A 19,334-nucleotide genomic window follows, 5' to 3' on the forward strand; every position below is an offset into this window, starting at 1 on the left:
GTCCTATGCCCCCCTAACCCCGCTGTGTCCCTGGGCCCACCTTCTTACTTGAGTGAAAGTCTATCTCAAAAAAGAAGCATACTTTGTGGTGATGGAAATGTTCTCTCTCTCGACTCCATCAGTGTCAAAGTCCCAGGCGTGATAGTGTGCTATTGTTTTACAAGATGTTACTGATGCGGGAAATTGGGTAATGGGCACACGGGACGTCTGTATTTTTCTTAAACTGCATGTAAATTACAATTACCTCAAAAAAAAAAGATTTAATTAAAAATAATTTATAAAAGAAAGAAGCATAACAATATAAAGTATTACTGTAATTATTATGGCTCTTCCTGGTTTTCTTCCTTGTCTTCCCTCTCCTCCTCCTCCTCCTCTTCCCTCAGGCATATGGGTTTTCCAAAGATGCAGTCAGATTCTTAAAGTGACTAAGGGTCCACGGCCACAGATGCCCCTTAAGAGCAACCCCAAGCACTGGGCAGCTCTAGACACAACTCCGACTTTACCCAGCTCATCCTTTCTCTTCACCTGCTCCCATTGCACAGATGGGGAGAATGAGGCCCCAAGGGGAGGAATGGCCTACCTGATGTCAGGCACTCACAGTGTGTTTGTGGCAGAGCTGTGGTGTTTGTGAGCTGGTCTGACTCTAATGATCAAGACACATGACTAGCACAGAGCAGGCACTCGAATCATCACACATTTTAGCCTCTTCCTTGCTTTCTTCTTCCCACCCTCCTGCCTTCTTCCATCCTTCCCTTCCCTCTGCCTTTCCCCCTTACTTCTTTCCTTCCCACCTGAGTCTTAATCAGACTCAGAAGGAAAATGTTCCAGTTATCTAGTTCTGTGAAACAAACCATCCCCAAGACTTAGTGGCTCAAATCATCAATGGTCATTTATTTTGCTCACAAATCTGCATGTAAGGCAAAGCCTAGCAGGGAAGGTTCATCTCTGTTCCACACTGCACCAGCTAAAGGAGTTCACCCAGAAGCTGGAGGATCCAATTCCGAGATGATTCCCCGCCCAGGGCTGGCAAGTCACTGCTGCTGAGGACTGGAGACCTCGGTTCCTCTCCACACAGACATCCAATTGGCCCCTCCAGGCTGCTTGGACTTCCTCACAACATGGTGGCTGCGTTTTCAGAGCAAGTATCCAAAGAGACAGGAAGCGGAGGCGTCTAGCTTCTAAAGGCCTGGGAACTGGCCCTTGCTACTTCTGCCATATCTTATTAGTCAAGAACTTCCAGAGCCAGACTCAAGGGTAGGGACACAGATTCCCATCTCTCAATGGGAGGAGTGTCAAGATATTTTGGTTTTAAAACCACTGCAGCATATAAGATGCATATACAAAAATCAGTTGTATTTCTGTCTACTACTGATGAACAACCTGAAAATAAAACTAGGAAGACAACTCATTCACAATAGCAATTGTGAACAGAATTCACAATTCAAAAAGAAAGACGTATTTAGGAATAAATTTCACAAAAGAAATAAAAGAATCGTGCACAGAAAACTATAAAATATGTTAAAAGAAATCAAAGAAGATCTAAATAAAAGAACTAAGTAAACACTCATGAATTGGAGGACTTGAAATTGTTACGATGGAGAGTTTCCCCAAATTGCCATTAAAATCCCTATCAAATCTCTATCAAAATCTCAGCAGGCTTTTTTTGTAGAAATTGACAAGCTGATCCTACAATTTATATGGAAATGAAAATTACCCAGGGTAGCCAAAACAATTTTGAAAAACAAGAACAAAGTTGGAAAACTCACACTACTAGATTTCAAATTTTACTATAAAGCTATGGTAATCAAGACAGCATTGTATTAAAAAGATAGAAGAATAGATCAATGCAACAGAGTAGAAAATCCAGAAATAAACTCATGTATGATCAATTGATTTGCAACAAAGTGCCAAGACAATTCAATGAGGAAAGGATAGTCTTTTCAACAAATAATGCTGGAACAATTGGATATTTGTATGCAAAAAAGGAAAAAAAAAGGCAAAAGAAAAAATCTTAGCTTCTTACATTACACCCTACGCAAAATTAGCTCAAAATAGATCATAGATCTAAATATAAGCTAAATTATACAATTTCTAGAAAAATATAGGAGACCACCTTTATGACTTAATTTAAGCAAACATTTATTTCTTAGCTCTGACACCAAAAATGTGATCCATGGTAGAGAAAATTGATAAATTGGACTTCACTACAAGTTAAAACTTTTGCACTTCTAAAGACTATTAAGAAAATGAGGAGATAAGCAACAGACTGGGAGAAAATGCTGACAAATTACATAGCTGATAAAGGACTTGTATGGAGAATATATGAAGAACTTTTACAACTCAATAATAAAACAAACAACCCAATTAAAAGAAAAAGATTTGAATAAACACTTCACCAAAGATACACGAATGACTAACAAGCAACTCAGTAATAAAACAAACAACCCAATTAAAAGAAAAAGATTTGTGGTATGCGGGCCTCCCTCTGCTGTGGCCTCTCCCGTTGCGGAGCACAGGCTCCGGACGCGCAGGCTCAGCGGCCATGGCTCACGGGCCCAGCAGACTGGGAGAAAATGCTGACAAATTACATAGCTGATAAAGGACTTGTATGGAGAATATATGAAGAACTTTTACAACTCAATAATAAAACAAACAACCCAATTAAAAGAAAAAGATTTGAATAAACACTTCACCAAAGATACACGAATGACTAACAAGCCCATAAGGAGAAACTCAGCATCATTCATTATCAGGGAAATGCAAATTAGCAACACTGCTACAGACCCAGGTGAATGGCTCTAACAAAAAGAGAGATAATAACAATCATTGGAGAGGAAGAGGAGAAACTGAAACCTTTCTATGTTGCTGGTGAGGATACAAAATGGGGCAGCCACTCTGGAAAACAGTTTGACAGTTTCTTTAAAAGTTAAGCATATACTTAGCATATGACTCTTAGGTATCTACCCAAGAGAAATGAAAATATATATCTGCATAAAGACTTATCTGCAACTGTTCATAGCAACATTATTTGAAATTGCCCAAACTTGGAAGCAATCCTAATGTCCGTGATCTGGTGAATAGATTAATCAAAGGTGGATAGCCACACACGAGAATACTACTTAGCGGTTAAAAGGAATGAAGTACTGACCCCCAAAACAACAAAAATGTACCTAAGAAACATTATGCTGAGTTAAAGAAGCCAGAAACAAAAGATTCCTTGTTGCATGATTCCATTTACACTAAATTTCTAGAAAAGGCAAAACTAGAGAGAAGGAAAGTGGATTGGTAGTTTCCTGGGGCTGAGGGTGGGAGTGACTGAAAGCTGGCATGAGGGAAATTTTTGGACTGATGGAAATGTTCTAAACTGGATTGTCCTGATGGCTGCGCACTGGGTACATTTATTAAAACTCATCAAACTGTGCACTTCCAACGGATGACTTTTATGGTATGTAAATTATACCTCAATAAAGCTGGTTTTTCTAAAAAGCCACAGCAAGGCACAAGCCTGGAAAAGGCCGTGGGAGACTCTGAGGGGCAAGGCTGGCTATGGAGAGGCAGAGTGCCCCGGACTCAGACCCCTAGAACACAGACTGACTTGAGCCCCAGGAAGCCCCTTGATCACGCCCTGATCCCTAGATTCCCCCAGAGCCCCAGGCCGTAGACAGCTCAGAGGCCTCTTACCAGGCTCCTCGACAGCACCATCATTCAGTCCGCTGTGCCAGGATCGTGCTGGCCTCCTGTGCTGCTCCCGTCCCCACCCTGCCACCTTCACCACCAGTGCTGTGTGGCCAGGATCCCACCCCCCAGGAGCCCTGAAGGAAGTGTGGTGGGCCCCTGGACAAGTCATTTCACCTCCCTAGACCTCAGTTTCCTCATCTGCCGACATGGTGCCGCCACCTGCCTCTCTCAGGGGTAAGGGGTGGGGACGTAGGCTATATTAGGGGAGTGGGTGCGATGGTGCCTGAAGAACTGTCAGGTCACGGAGTAAATGTGGTGGGAAATTAAACCACTGAGCCCCAGGGCATCCTGGGAAATGCGAGAGAGACTTCTAAACCCAGGACCTGCCCAAACTCTATGTCCCCAAACTCCCTGTGCACAGATGTCTCCGTGAGGGAGGAAAACCCTGGAGATGCCCACCCAAACTCTATCTCATTCAGGGCCCCTTCTAGCACAGCCTAGAGGGTTGGTGGCCCAGACTGGGCTTGGACTCCTCTAGCACCGGGGGCTGGAGGCTCACTACTTGTCTAGGCATCCCTTGCCTCTCTGAACAACTCCAAATGTTCAAAAAGCACTTCCTACCCTAGAGGGAGGCACCACATCTCTTGTGACCTCCTCCAGCAACTTGGGGCCAGAGCACTGGGGTTTATCTGACTCCTCAGCCCCCAGCAATGGTCTGAAAATTCAGATTCTACATTTGGGGTAATGCTCTAGCATGTGTATTTTGAAAAAAATCCCCCAGATATATGCAATGCACACACACAAGCTGAGAAGCACTTTCTAGGACAATGGGTCCCATAGTGTGGTCCACGGGACCGCAGCATCAGCATGACTGGGAACTTGTTAGAAATGCAAATAATGGCCCCACCCCAGACTTGCTGAATGGAAACTGACTCTTGGGACCCACAGGCTCTGTTTTAACCAGCCCTCCAGGTTAAAATATGCAAAAATTTGAGAACCGATATTGTCCTAGAAAGCCTGACTTGAAAAACGGATTTAACCTGAGCACAGCATGGAGGATCTGAGTGTCACCCAGTGAGCCCTCAGTTCCACTCAGCAGCTCTTAGTTTGAAAGCTACTCGTCATGATGCTTTGGGGGGGCCATTTCAGTTTCCCGACAAGGAAAAAAAACATTTGATTTAAAGAAAAACCGGACCTGAAGCTTTCCCTCTGTAAGAGAAGTGATGGCAGGTGATGGCAGCCCATCAGTCCCAGGGTGACAAGCACGGTGACGAAACATCAAAGCGGGCAGGCAGCCTGCGTGTTTGCCCTTACACCTGTCAGGGCCTGCCTGGCAGGCCAGCGGTGCCCAGGGCCAGGCCGCCAAGGCAGTAGGGGACGGCGGGGGGCCATTGTTCCTATCCAGCCTCCAGCAGCCCCGAGTAATGACACCGGGGTCTGACAGCCTCAGAGGAAGCTTTTTGTCTCACAGCCATGGCCAGTGCCCATAATTGATATGGATTGCGGGGCTACCACCCTCACCCTGGCTGGCAATTAGCGCTCGAGCTGCCGGCTGTCAAGAACTCCTGATGCTTGGGGGAAGTGAAGACTTGTCAGGTTGCTGAGCCCACGTGGCTCATTATGTTAGGGGCATGGGTCCCCCACCCTCAGACCCCTTTGATCGCAGTGGGGTGGAGAGAGCAGGTAAGCTGGCTTGTCTCTCCCACTCTCTTTTCAGAAAGGTGAGCCAAGGCCACTGGTGACAGCTCTCCCACCCTTTTCCATCTGGAGTCTCTGAGTCCTGCATGGAGTGACCAGAGGGGAGGGCTCCAGCAGAGCTCAGGCTGAGCCAGAGGGAGGAGTGGGCGTGAAGGTCAGATGGCCTGGCAGGTTGTGGCCTTGGGCACCTCCCAGCCTGGGGGTGTGGGGCTAGTCATTTCCATGCAGCCTTTGACAAGTCCTTTGTCAGAAAACTGAGGAGGTGGACCAGATCATAAGTATTCAAACTGCTGGTCGCAACCATTAGTGGATCATAAAAGTAATTTAATGGAATGAGACAACAGTTTAAAAACTTAGAATGGAATATGGAATGGAATGGAATAGAATGAATGAAATGAATAGAATAGAATAGAATCCCAAACATTCATTAAGGGTAAGTATTGTTGCCTAAAATTTTGTTCCAGTTATGTATGTATAACACAGATGTGTGTCTGAGGTGCGACGTAAAAAGTTTTTCTTATTTTGGGTAAATAAAGTTTGAAAGCTGTCACACTGGATGAACCCTACATTCTAGAATAGGGGCTCAACATGCCATCCAACCCAGAGTGTGTGGAGCCTCAGTTTATAGGAAAAGAGCCTGGAGGAGGGGAGGAAAGGAGAAGGCCCAGAGCTTGGCTTCAGGGAGTCTCCAGTCTCATTGGCATGAAAGGCAAATGGACAAGAGAAGAGACCACATGGGTCCCAAAGTGCCAGGCAGGGTCTCATTCACTTGCTGTGGTTCTCACTGCCCACCCTTGCCCAGTGCCTGGCACAGAAGCGCCCCCTGAACACTCCTATAGGTGTTTTCCTAACTGGACTGATGTGGAGGGAGGAGCAGCCTTCACTGGCTGTTTCCCCTGTGTACCGGGCTCCCTGCTGCTTGGTCCCGAGCCCATCCAGCCCGAATGAGTGACGTGAGAACTCTCGAATTTCAAGAACATGCACAAATGAAGTCCCCGGCTGTAAGGTACATGATGTAGGTCATGTGCATACAACTTGACAGTGCGCTCCAGCACGACCACATCCTTCCACCCATACGCAGCACATCAAAGCCAGCCCTGTGCTGTAAGAAGTGCAGGAATCTTTACCAGCTGGGACTGTGTTCAAATGAACATTAATTGGCCAGCCCCTTGCACTTTACAGTTTATAAAGCTCTCGCTCGTGCACCAGCTCATGCATTCCTCCCTATGAGATCAGCATCTCCAACCCCAGTCTACTCAGAGAAGTGCAGCAGCCTGCCCAAGGTCACACAGCCACCAAGCAGTCAAGCTGGGAGGCCACTCAGCCTGACCTGGGCCCACAGGTCTGTAACCCCCCCCTTCCCCTCCCGCTGTCCGCCAGGCCTCCCGCTCCCTGGTCAGTGTGCGATGTGAGAGCCCTGCCATCCCTCCCCTTTCAGACAAGTACAGCTACTTTGAAAAATCCCTGTTGAGCTAAGTCAGGTTCAACGGGATCCAATAAAGGCTTTTTATATTTTTCTCTTTGCTATTAAATCATATTTTCTTTAAAAGGCTAAAGCCCCACAAATCACCACTAAAGCAGCCTGCCCCACGCTGGCTAGGCCTGTACTTACCAGCCCCCACCCACTGGAATATGCAGATGGCCTCACCCACCCTCCCCTCCCCCGTTACACACAGGGAGGAAACATTGGAGCTTATGACTATTATATTGTATCTGTCTTGAAAGCCAGCCCCTCTTTGCAGACACAGACACTCCCCAGCTCACATTTATCAGTTTTATTCCTTTAATGATTCAAACTTGTGCTGTGATGTGCTACTCAGAACAGAGGATTTTATGGATTTAACAGTTTTATTAATTTAAGAGGTTTCCACTGAGTACCAGAATGGCTCAGTGTGACAAAGAAGGTGTCATAAATGAATTGATTTGTCACGTATCAGAATGCGATCCAGCAGTGATTTCATTATTGAAGTTATTTTCCTCCAATTATCTGCAAACTTAAAATGCTAAAGAGCAGCCCCCTCACCCCCACCCCCAGCAGCAGCCAGCCTGGATCATTTGAGCAGGAAATAAATGCAAATTGATGGCCCAAATTTACCACCACGTGTGGAGGCCGCCCATGCCTCCCTCCTCTCCTCGGCCCTGCCGCCCCGAGAAAACAAAGCCTCGGGATGTAGGGTGTCTCTGCGAGGCCTGGGGGCGGAGGTCATCTGCAAGCCCACGTGCTGTGTCCAGGAGACCAGGTCTCCTCCTCGGTGGGTCCCAGGCCTGGAGGAGCCTTAGCATCTGTTCCTGAGTGCAGTGGGCAGACAGGCCAGGAGAAAGGCATCTGGCCACAGCCTCTCCTGGCTGTCCAGGCCTTTGGACTTGGGTCGGGTGCATACGGAATGAGCACTGGACAAGGAGCCTGGCCAGATGGGGTTCTAGTCCTGTCTCTGCCCACACCTCATGCCATGGCCTAGGCAGCTCCAGAATCTAATGAACTCTCCACTGTGTCCTGAAAGTGGCTACACACTGTCACGTCGGGGCTGCCATATGTTCTTTCTTCTCAGCCTGGAAGACACCTGCCCTGCCCCACCCCCTCCCCCCTCCTCCCCAGCCTCGGCCCAGCTGCTCTCCATCTTCTCCCGCACCCTCAAGCCCAGGCCACGCGCCCATGGGGCCCTGAGCTCCCAGCTCTGAGCCCTTCGCCGGCAGCCTTATTCTGGCCCACTGAGTCCTCTGTCCGCACCCTGCCCCCGAGACTTCTGCTCCCAGGACTCAGCTGCCTCATCTCCTTGAGGGCGTGAGGGCTAGATAAGTTCCCATCCAGGACTTACTGACTCCAGCGGGTCCCCAAGACCCTCACTTGCTGCTGAATTGATTTTGTTTGCTTATTCTGCAAACAGCCACCATGTGTCAGGCATCCATCAGGGGCTGGGGAGAGAAAGTGATGAATCAAATGGCCCCTCGTCCAGGCAGGGAGATAGGACATGGGGCTCAGAGCCGAAAGTGATGAGCGCCCTCACTGGACCTCTAAGCTCTGTAGAAATTCAGACGGCGGGCAGCGGGGGAGCTCTGAGTCACCAGGCTCAGCTTCCCACCGGGGGTGCTCCTCCAGCCTCCATCTCTCCCTGATCAATAGGGGCCGCCTGGGCTTGCCATGGGGCCCAGATGGGAAGGGAACAGTCGGGCCCAAGGTGACAGAGTGAGGGGCAAGGGGGAGGACCACGGCAGAATCCTCACAGGCACACTGGCTCCCACCTACTTCCCTGGCTAAGCAGACTCGAGCCTATGCCAACCCACTCAGTTTTAAGGGGAAGGAAAAGGCCAAGAACCGCTTTATGAGACACGCCTCCTAAGCTCCAGAAACGTACCTGGGCCCTTCTTGTTTCCTTCTGACGAGATTTTACCGGTGAAGGGAGGAAGGCCCAGAAAGATGAAGTGACCTGCCAACCCAGGCCAGGTCTGAAGGGGTGACTCCAAAGCTCTCCCAAGAGGCAGTCTCCCTGCCCCTCCACACTCTGCCCACTTAGCTCACAGGCCCTTCCGCCTCTGCCCAGCGAAGCATCCAGAGGCTGAAGGAGAAGGAGAGAGAGAGGAATGGGGCGTTCAGGTCCACCTGGGGGGCACAGGGGCTCTAGACCAGATCCAGCTCTGTCCCTCGCTCGCTGCACGCAGCTCAACAGCTGGCCACCCTCCCTTCATCTGTCCAATGGGTAGTGGCTGCCGCTGGGACTCTGAGGGTTCTTGTGCAAATGAGGAGAAAGTCCTTGGTAGACTGTAAAGTGCTGTGCCCACGAGGGCCAGGGTGACTGTGGGGGTCAACAGCCCGGGGTGGCCAGAAAGAGCTCTTGTTCCATGTCACCAAAGGGCACCCCGGGAGTGCACTTGCCCCCCCCAACCCCAGGCAAGTCATAGACTTCAGGCCTTTCTGAGTCCTTATAAGGGTGGAGGTGACTCCTCACATCTGCTGGCTTATCGGGAAAGCTGGCATCCAAGAGGAAATCAGAGAGGGGCAGGCTGGGGGACAGGGGGTGCCTCAAAGGGCACTACATGAGCATTCCAGAAGCATCACCAGCCAAGCCAACAGCCCCAAGGGAGGAGAGCAGAGACCCTAGACCAGGTCTGATTGCCCCAGCCTGGGGGAACAGAGGCCCCCAGAGTGGGCCTGGGGGACCCCAGAGCTAGCTGAGGGCCTGCTAGCCCTACACGAGCCCTACAGAGAGGGCTTGAACGGAACTGCCGCATTTCCTGGGAAGCAGCTGGAGGTCTCTGGTCTAAAGTCTCCCAGCAACGGGAGTCCGGGCCCAGAGAGATCCAGAATCCTGGGATCCCAAGGCTGAGTCCATCCACCACCTCTGCAGTGTCCTTCCTCCCTTATAAGAGCCCCTCCAGAGAGACTGGCTGCCCAGGCTAGCTCTGGGGGCCTCTGTCCCCCCAGGCTGGGGCACCTCACAAGCAGTTCCCATAACGGGGAGCTCATCCCTGCACAGGCAGCCTGTCCGCTTTCCTCCAACTCAGTTAAAAAGGTCTCTACACACACACATATGCGTGGAAATCCACTCACTCTTCACACACATGCACACACACGCACACATTCACGCCCAGACACAGAGACACGGGTACACTCACAGGTGAGCTGGGTTTTTTTCATTTTTAAGTTTTTTAATACACAAAACGAACATCCCAGAAACAGAACAGGCATTGACTTATTAATGATGAAGCACTGTTTAAAGAAGCCCCCTCCCAACTTAGTAAATAGGAATATAGTATAAATAGACATGAAAGAAGGTGAACATTTTAGGATTAAATGCAAACCCTAACACACACTTTTATGCCACACTCCTGCACAATGTGCACATCAGTCAGGCCCCAGTGTGCACCTGGGTCAGACCACCCATACAGACCCTTCCTCTGCCTGCCCACCCCTGTTCTAGAATGCTTGAGACTCCATCAGGCCGAGGGCAGTGCCTGACGGATGAGCTGACACGGCTGAAACATGGGGGAAATGACCAGACTCAAGGTGAAGTGTGATTTCTCCCTTCTAGCTCAAGTACTTCATTACCTCTCTGACCTCCGATGGCTAATAAAGGTGTCTAATTCGTGTGGCACTAAAATAGCATCTTAATGTGCACCACGACTATCTCCTAAAATTAATGCTATGACAAGGAATGAGGGTCTCCATTAGCTAATATCTGCATGTGGAAATTCTCATTTTCCCAGAGTGGGCTAATGTCTCTGAAAGCCCCCCTTTGGGGAGCTTACCTTTCCAGGCTCTAGACACAGAGCGGATTGGAAGGCACTAGACCTTCTCACCAGGCTACCACAGACAAAAAACTGCCAGCCAGTCGCTCAGGATAACAACTTTGACCGAGGACCACCAGTGATGCTGCCCCAAGCATGGAAGGACAGGCAGGAGGGCCCAAGTGTCCCTGAGCTAACCTGCCCGAGGGCGTACAAATGTCTCCACGGTGGAGCCCATGTTGGGTATCCTGGGTATCCCCAGCAGGTTGTAACTCACTCAGCCCAGGGGAAGTCCATGAAGACTTCTCAGAAGAGGTGGTAATTCACCATCATCCTAGTTCCATTTGGTGTTTGCATGAATAAGATTGGTAAATTGCATGGGGATGTGATGTGGGCCTCCATCGTTGCATTCTTTGATAGTGGTATTAATTTCTGGGATTCCTCCCAAGATTGATTATTGCATCTGATTTAAGATTTGGGGCACAATATCACTAATTATTAGAGAAATGCAAATCAAATCTACAATAAAGTATCACCTCACACCAGTCAGAATGGTCATCCTCAAAAAGTCTACAAATAATAAATGCTGGAGAGGGTGTGGAGAAAAAGGAGCCCTCCTACACTGTTGGTGGGAATGTAAATTGGTACAGCCACTATGGAGAACAGTATGGAGGTTCCTTAAAAAACTAAAGATAGAACTACCTATGATCCTGCAATCCCACTCCTGGGCATATATCCAGAGAAAACCTTATTTCAAAAAGATACATGCACCCCAATGTTCATTGCAGCACTATTTACAATATCCAGGACATGGAAGCAACCTAAACGTCCATCAACAGAGGAATGGCTAAAGAAGATACAGTACATATATACCATGGAATATTATTCAGCCATAAAAAAAGAACAAAACAATGCCATTTGCAGCAACATGGATGGACCCGGAGATTATCATACTGAGTGAAGTGAGTCACACAGAGACAGGCAAATATCATGTGATATTGTTCATATGTGGAATCTAAAAAAAGGCTACAAATGAACTTATCTACAAAACAAAAATAGAATTACAGATGTAGAAAATAAACTTACGGTTACTGGGGGATAAAGGAGGGGAGGGAGAAATTGGAAGATTGGGATTGACACATACACACTACTATATATAAAATAGATAACTAATAAGGACCTACTGTATAGCACAGGGAATGCTACTCAATACTCTGTAATGGCCTATATGGGAAAAGAATCCCCAAAAGGTGGATATATGTATATGTATAACAGATTCACTTTGCTGTACACCTGAAACTAACACAACATTATAAATCAACTATACTCCTATAAAAATTTTTTAAAAAGATACACGCACTCCAGAGTTCATAGCAGCACTATTTACAATAGCCAAAGCATAGAAACAACCTAAACGTCCATCGACAGATGAATGGATAAAGAAGATATAGTACATATATACAATGGAATATGCCTCAGCCATAAAAAAGAATGAAATAATGCCTTTTGCAGCAACATGGATGGACCTAGAGATTATCATATTAAGTGAAGTGAGTCAGACCGAGAAAAACAAACATCACATGATATCACTAATATGTGAAATCTAAAAAATGATACAAATGAACTTATTTGCAAAACAGAAATAGACTCACAGACATAGAAAACAAACTTATGGTTACCAAAGGGTATAGCAGAGGCGGGGGGGACACAGGCTGGAGGGAGATACATTAGGAGTTTGGGATTAACATATACACACTACAATATAGAAAACAGGTAAACAACAAGGACCTACTGTATAGGACAGGGAACTATACTCAGTATCTTGTAATAACCTATAATGGAAAAGAATCTGAAAAAGAATGTGTGTGTGTGTGTGTGTGTGTGTGTGCGCGCACGCGTTTGTATGTATAACCTTTGCTATACGCTTGAAACTGACACAACATTGTAAATTAACTATACTTCATTAAAAAAAAAAATAGATTTGGGGCACAGCCAAGTCCTCCAGGCCAGAGCCCTTTCCTCGCCACTGTGCATAGACACACGGTATTTGTCACGTGCTGACTCTCACCAACTCCTACCAGATTTACAACAGCAATGACTGAAAGACGCTGAACTAGCAAGAGCCATTCAGGTGCCTTCATTCCCCCTTCTCCCTGACCTCCACACTGAACACTCTCCCTTCCCACTTGCATCTTCCTCCTTCCTTCTTTCAGGTCTCAGCTCAGAAGTCACCTCCTCCAGGAAGCCTTCCTTGGTTGAGGTGCTTCTGCTGTATGCTCCCAGAGCCCCCTGAACTGCCCCCATAGGAGTACCTTCCCATGGGATTTTCTAGTCTGACTCCTTATCTGCCTGCCTATCAGACAGTGAGATGGGTGAGGGCAAGACCAAGCCTTCTTCTCATCTCCCACACCCACGATGGTTGTACATAGCTCACCAGATACCTGTGTAACCTTATCTCTATTATCCTATTTGATCCTCCAGCTGTCTTAGAAGGCAGAAAGATTATTATTGATACCCATTTCACACATGGGAAGACAGAGGTCCTCAAAAGGGGAAGCAGCTGCCCAGCATCACATATCAGTAGCAACTGACAGCTGGAGGGCTGGGACAGCGGCATCTTCATCGATGTCAAGTCTGGTTCTTTCCTGGGGCTCTTTCACCTCTTGAGTCGAGGACTGGGTTTGAGACAAATTGCCGTGTAGAGGGATCGATTCATCTCAAATTATTAATGAAACATTATCTGAACAAATGCTAAGCTTAGGTGCCCCAGCTTCCCAGGCATGGCATATCCCCTGCCCAGCTCTGCTTAGTAGTTGGTGATCCCCCCCTCCAGCTGTGCACCCATCCTGGGATCTCTTTGGACACCCTGTGGAGAGAATCGCGGTCCCTTCTCCACCCTACAGGATGCTCTCTGGCTCCCCAAGGCTAGCCCTCCACCACCCACTTCGTCTCCTGTTCGTGTGTGGCAGTTTCAGTCAATACCTGCCCATTCCAAACACGCCTATCACCCGCACACATGAGGTTCCCGTGCACGGGGGCTTCCGCTCTGGGGAGCTCCAGGGCTGCTTATCTGGGCTCAGCAAATCCAGCCCTGCATCCCCCTTCCTGTACGGACGCCAACCCGGTGGCCAGTGGTATTTCCCAGAATGTCCACACTGCATGACCGGTGGCATGGCCCCACAGTTCTGCTTCCTCTCGGAAATCCAAAGGCACAGGGGACTGAGGGGGTGGGAGGGTGCCTCAAGGAAGGTCCTCGGCCACTGGTGTCCTGGAGCACCTCTCCTGTGTAGTCAATGGCATGGACTCCCAATCACCCTTTAGCCCCCAGCCTAGCTGTCACTTCCTCCAGAAAGCCTTCCGTATTACCACCTCGGCCCTTAGTCAGAGGAGTCTTCTAGTTCAATGACACGACTCAGCGTTTGTGTCCAGAGTGGCCAGGCACAAAAGGCTCCAGGAGGCAAGCTCAGGGATTCAGACTTGCTCTTGAGGTCCATGGAAGCCACTGAGGAATTATAAGCAAGGAAGGAAGATTAGCTCAGTTGTGGCTTAGGAAGAGCCCTCAGTCTGAAAGGTAGAGAAATAGTTAGAGGGAAGAAGCGCCCGGGGAAGAGAGAAGCAGCCAGAGACGACGGCAGTGACCCAGCAGGCCAGAGGTGGCGCTGGCAGTAGGGCAGGGACAGTGGCGTGGGAAGGAAGCAGGCAGAAGCAAGGGCGGTAGGAGGACGGACCTCCCAGTGGCTGACAAGATGAAGGTACTTGGGTGACAGGAAGAGGCCAGTGGGGCCCCCGGGATCCTGTCTGGGGGACTAGGATGGGGGTGGGGCACTACTAAGCTTGCACACCCAGGGTGAGGTGAGAATTCCCTGAGATGGCTCTGCAAACTGTGTGTAAATTAAGCAGTGCTGGGACTTCCCTGGCAGTCCAGTGGTTAAGACTCCACACGTCCATGGCGGGGGGCACGGGTTCGATGCCTGGTCAGGGAACTAAGATCCCGCATGTGGAGTGGTGCGGCCTAAATAAATAAATAAATCATGCAGTCCGGCTCAAAAAGTATCTTCCTGGCATTTTGTTAAAGATTTCCGCTGTGTGCAAAGTTGAGCCAGGGATTCCCCGGTCAGCTTCCAGAGCCCCTGTGCGCCCACGTCTCGATTCCTGCCTGGCTCTGAGTCCTGGCTTCTCTCAGCCTCTTTCAGGAAGGAGGCTGACCACCTCCCCCATCTCTCAGGAACCTCCTCCTCCTGCCTTTTCACCAGCCCCCTGTGGGTTCTGAGCTGCCGAGGTCACCAGGTTCTTTCTCATTCAGGGGTCCTCTCAGCTGCACAGTCAGCCTCCTGTGGGGAACACTACATCCATCTCCCCAACCCAGAGAGGAGAGGGCCTGGCTCGGGGCATGGGCCAGAACGGACACCCAGGTGCCCAGACAGCTGGCCCAGGACTCTCTTTGCAGCTGCATCCTTGTGGTGGGGTAACATGCTGGCTAAGAAGGGCGTTCAAACCCAGCTTTGTGACTAAACAACAGATGCTGTAAGTGATTTGCTTAACCTCTCTGTGCCTGTTCCCTCATTCTTGAGAGGGGATGTCAACAGCAGTAGCTCCCCCACTGCTGGGTCTGAGGATCAAATGAGTGGCTCTAGGAAACTGCTTAGCCTGGCACCTGGCCTGTAGTAGGCGTTCAGGGAATGGCAATGATGATTGCTGTTAAAAATGTCTATGGTGCCCAGGGTCCCTCCCCGGCCTGGGTGAGGGGAAACGCCAGTAACGGTCCAGCCCATGCGCAAGGAGAGGGGAATGAGGCTGCACTTTTGAAGGCAGGAGTGTAAAAAGTAATGGGCAGGGCTTCCCTGGTGGTGCAGTGGTTGAGAGTCCGCCTGCCGATGCAGGGGACACAGGTTTGAGCCCTGGTCCGGGAAGATCCCACATGCCGCGGAGCAACTAAGCCCCTGAGCCACAGCTACTGAAGCCCACACACCCAGAGCCCATGCTCTGCAATAAGAGAAGCCACCGCTGTGAGAAGCCCGCGCACTGCAAAGAGCAGCCCCCGCTCGCCGCAACTAGAGAAAGCCCGTGTGCAGCCACGAACACCCAAAGCAGCCAAAAAAAAAAGTAACGAGCAGATTTTAAAGCCTCACATTTGGCACCTATATGTGATGAGATTCAACCTAATTGTCATTAGCCGTGGTGGCAGCTGGTCGAGGGCACAAGCTGGCCTCATCCAAAGTCCTTGCTCTTAAGCACTGCCTCGTGGTGCACCTAGGCCATGTGGCTGAAATCACACACCTTCTCTCTCCAACGGCAGCAGCAGGAACCTCTGTTATTCCAACACCCCCAGGCTCAGACCTCAAAGGAACCAAATCTGCCACCTCCAGGCCTGCTGTGGGCCCCCCCCGCCACTGTCTGCTAGCTGAGTCCCCCACACCGAGAGGCAGCTTTGCCCACTCTGCTGCCCAGTGAAGAATGGCACGCTCCCCTTTCAAGGGTGCTCACTTGCCCTCATCACAGGAGAGTGATGTCTGCGGCGCCGAGCCGCAGATCCTGCTCTCCTGGTCAGCACTCTGTGGACGGCAGGGAGGCAGCAAGAGACAGACCCTGCGCTTGACAAACACCACGTGGCCGGGCAGCCAGGCAGCAGCAGAATGAAATCGGAAGGGAAGGAGGTGAACCTGGCATCCTGATCAGGTGCTGGTGGACACACCGGGCTTCCGCAGGGGGTATCTAAGATGGAGAAAATTGGAGACCTTGGTCGTAAAGGGGATTGATTGGCCCGGGACCCACTGTGCTTGCCGAGGTGTGGCCTTGGCTGGCCCTGCTTCCTGGAGGAAGGGTACCCTCAGAGACTTCAATTCACCAAGGTTCAATTAGCTAATAAGTTGTGCTGGGGCGGGAGGAGGCTGGTGGAGGTTTTCCAACTATGAACACCAGAAGAAATGGCTTCAGGGACCCGAAAGGGCCTGACCGTGACCCTTGTCCATGGGAGGAAGAGGGAACTAAGGAAGACGACGGCTTGGCTTGGGACTCAGATGGAGCTGAGTTTAAACGACCTTCTTGGGCAAGTCCCTTCCCCTCACCAAGGCTGCTTCCCCATCTGTCAAACAGGAGTGACAATCCTATTTATGGGGAGCCAGCTAAGCACGAGGCACTTTGCTACCAATCTTATGGGCGTGAACTCATTTAATCAGAACCAGAATCCTAGGAGGTAGCTACTACTATTATTATTAGCATTTTCAGGTGAGGAAACTCAGGCCCAGAGAATGAAATGACTTTTCACAAGTCCCACTCTGAGTTGCACACCAGGAATCAAACGCAGGCAGCCAGCTTGTACCTAAACCCTTGGCCACGCCCCTTTTCTTCCTCTTGTCGCGAAATACACTAACAACAGCAAACTAGCAGCACGGTCTGTGGGCTGAAACAGGAACAAAAACTTTCCACGGATGAACTCCTTTAATCCTCACACTAAACCTATGAAGTGGGTACCAATGTAACCTCCACTTACAGATGAGGAAGCTAAGAAACAGAGAAGGTGAGTTACTCACCTAAGTCACCAAGCTCATGGGCGACAACAATGAGAGTTGAGCCCGGGTAGTCTGGCTCCAGGGTCCTGACCTTGACCTTATGCAAAGGCATGAAAGGGCCTCACCCAGTGTGTAGCACATGGCACAGAGCAGGCTCAGTGAAGGACTTTTCTACCCTGGGGCAGCCCTTCTCCCTAAAAGGAAGACAGATGTAGTGAACACTGGGGCAGGCTCCCCACGTGCCCAGTGCAAGCCAGGCTTCGGGAGGGTTCGGAGATGCTCTTGGCAGACTCCGAGCTTCTACTGCAGAGGGCATGGGTTCAATCCCTGGTCGGGGAACTAAGATCCCACATGCCTGCGCAGCGTGGCCAAGAAAAGAAGGAAAGAAAGAAAGAAATGCCTCTGGTTCAGGGAAGATGGAGGGAAAGCAGGGGTCAAGGGCCCCAGTGCGCGGGGGCTTCTTAGCAGAGGTGGGCTAGCAGGCAGGTGGGGCTGTGTCGGAGAAAGGGAGAGCACACTTCCAGCGAGCCACTGGTCTTGAGTGAGAGCTAGGAGGTGAGCAGCTATCGGACAGTCGAGGCTAAGGTATCAGACAGACGTCGGGAAGGGCTGTCAGGATCTCCAACTCCAAAAAGCGCCACGATGCCTGGCCAGGGCTGTGGGTCACAGGAAGCAGCCAGCAGGTAGACAGCTCGGCAGAGTCACAGGGAGGAGCCGGCGGCCTTACCCCAGCCTGATGCTCCGGCTCGGGCCAGCCCCTGCCGCTGCCAGGCCAGAAACGCTGGGCCTGCCTCCTGAGGGGTCCCACCCTCCTCCCCGCAGCTTTGCTGCCATCCTCCAGCCCTCTGGGGCCCCACCCCTTCAATCATTACCCCAGATCATTGAACTGGAGGTCTGTAATGCTGACACTCCCTCAGAGAGCATTTATCTGGAAAGTCATAAAATCACACCAGGCATGGTAATTAACGATTAGAGATGTTTATCCCTCAGCTGGCTCTGGCCTGTGGGAGTCTGCTGTGGGGACAGAGGCGGGCTTCCCTCTGCAGAGTGGAGGCTGGCGGCTGCCGCTGCCAGGTTCTTGTCATCGGAGCTGTGCCAACAGAGGAGGTGAAGGTCCAGCCCTGCAGCCCCTCGCTGGGGGGCCCTGTTGGCGCACTGAGCCATCTTCCCAACAAAGCAGTCCAGGGCTGGCTCCTGACACCTGACCTCTCCTACCCCCATGCCTTTGTACGCACCGTGCCCCTCGGCAAGAATACCATCCTGTCTGTGCCTCAAGACTCAGCCGCCTCCAGGGAGCCCTCCCTGACCACTCTGGGCACAGAGCTGCTCCGTTGCAGGCCATCAGGACTCTCGCCTCCTCTGATGTTCACCCGGATGTGTGCATCCTGTGGCTGCATCCTGATCACTCAGCCAGACCCAATGTTCCCAGAGGGTACATATTCACTCCCATCCTCCACCCCGCCCCTCTCCCATACCCAGCACTGGACCATGCACCCAATAGGTCCTCAAAAATGAACCATGACACCAGAGTGTTAGAGTTGCAAGAGAACCCCCGTCACCCCCTAGACAATGCTCTGCATGTATGGACATCGGCACCTGGCTCTGGGGAGCAGGCCCAGGCTCCTTCTCAAAGGGACTTGTAGCCCAGACAAGGCCAAGGCCCAATGCACACCAGCTTGGAAAATGGAGACCTGGACCAAAGGTTAGGAGCTTCCTTAGCATCTGACAGCATTTTGGGTGGCAGAGCCAGCACTCAAGCCAAGGTCTTCAGGCACCTGGGCCTGGCTCCCCAGGAAGAGAGGTGGCCCACTTGACGTCACCTGGAGAAGGCTGGAGGATCCTGGGCCCCAGGGTGTGGGCTGGCTCTACCACCAAATTTCTATGTCACCCCGGGCATGTCCCTGATCACCTGGGCCTCAGGGTGAAGATGATGAGCAGAGCATAAACCTGCCGGTGCACAGGCAAGCTCTGAGTAGGGTAGCCAGGACAAAGCGTCCATCTACCCTAAAGCCAGAAGAATCTGGGTGGGAGAGGGCTCTGTGGCTGAGTGGGCCTCTCATTCCTCCTTGGACACAGGCAGAAGCACATGCACTGCCCCTTCTCACCCAGCCTGCCCGGCTCCTTGCAGGCAGCAGCTGCCCAGGGCATTCTCAGGGAAGCTGCAAAGGCCAGGCTCCCTCGTGCTGGCATTCACCCACCCAGGCCCAGTGCTTCCGCGGACTGAGC

The sequence above is a fragment of the Physeter macrocephalus genome, unplaced genomic scaffold (assembly GCF_002837175.3).
Source record: "Physeter macrocephalus isolate SW-GA unplaced genomic scaffold, ASM283717v5 random_2, whole genome shotgun sequence".
Lineage (NCBI taxonomy): Eukaryota > Metazoa > Chordata > Mammalia > Artiodactyla > Physeteridae > Physeter > Physeter macrocephalus.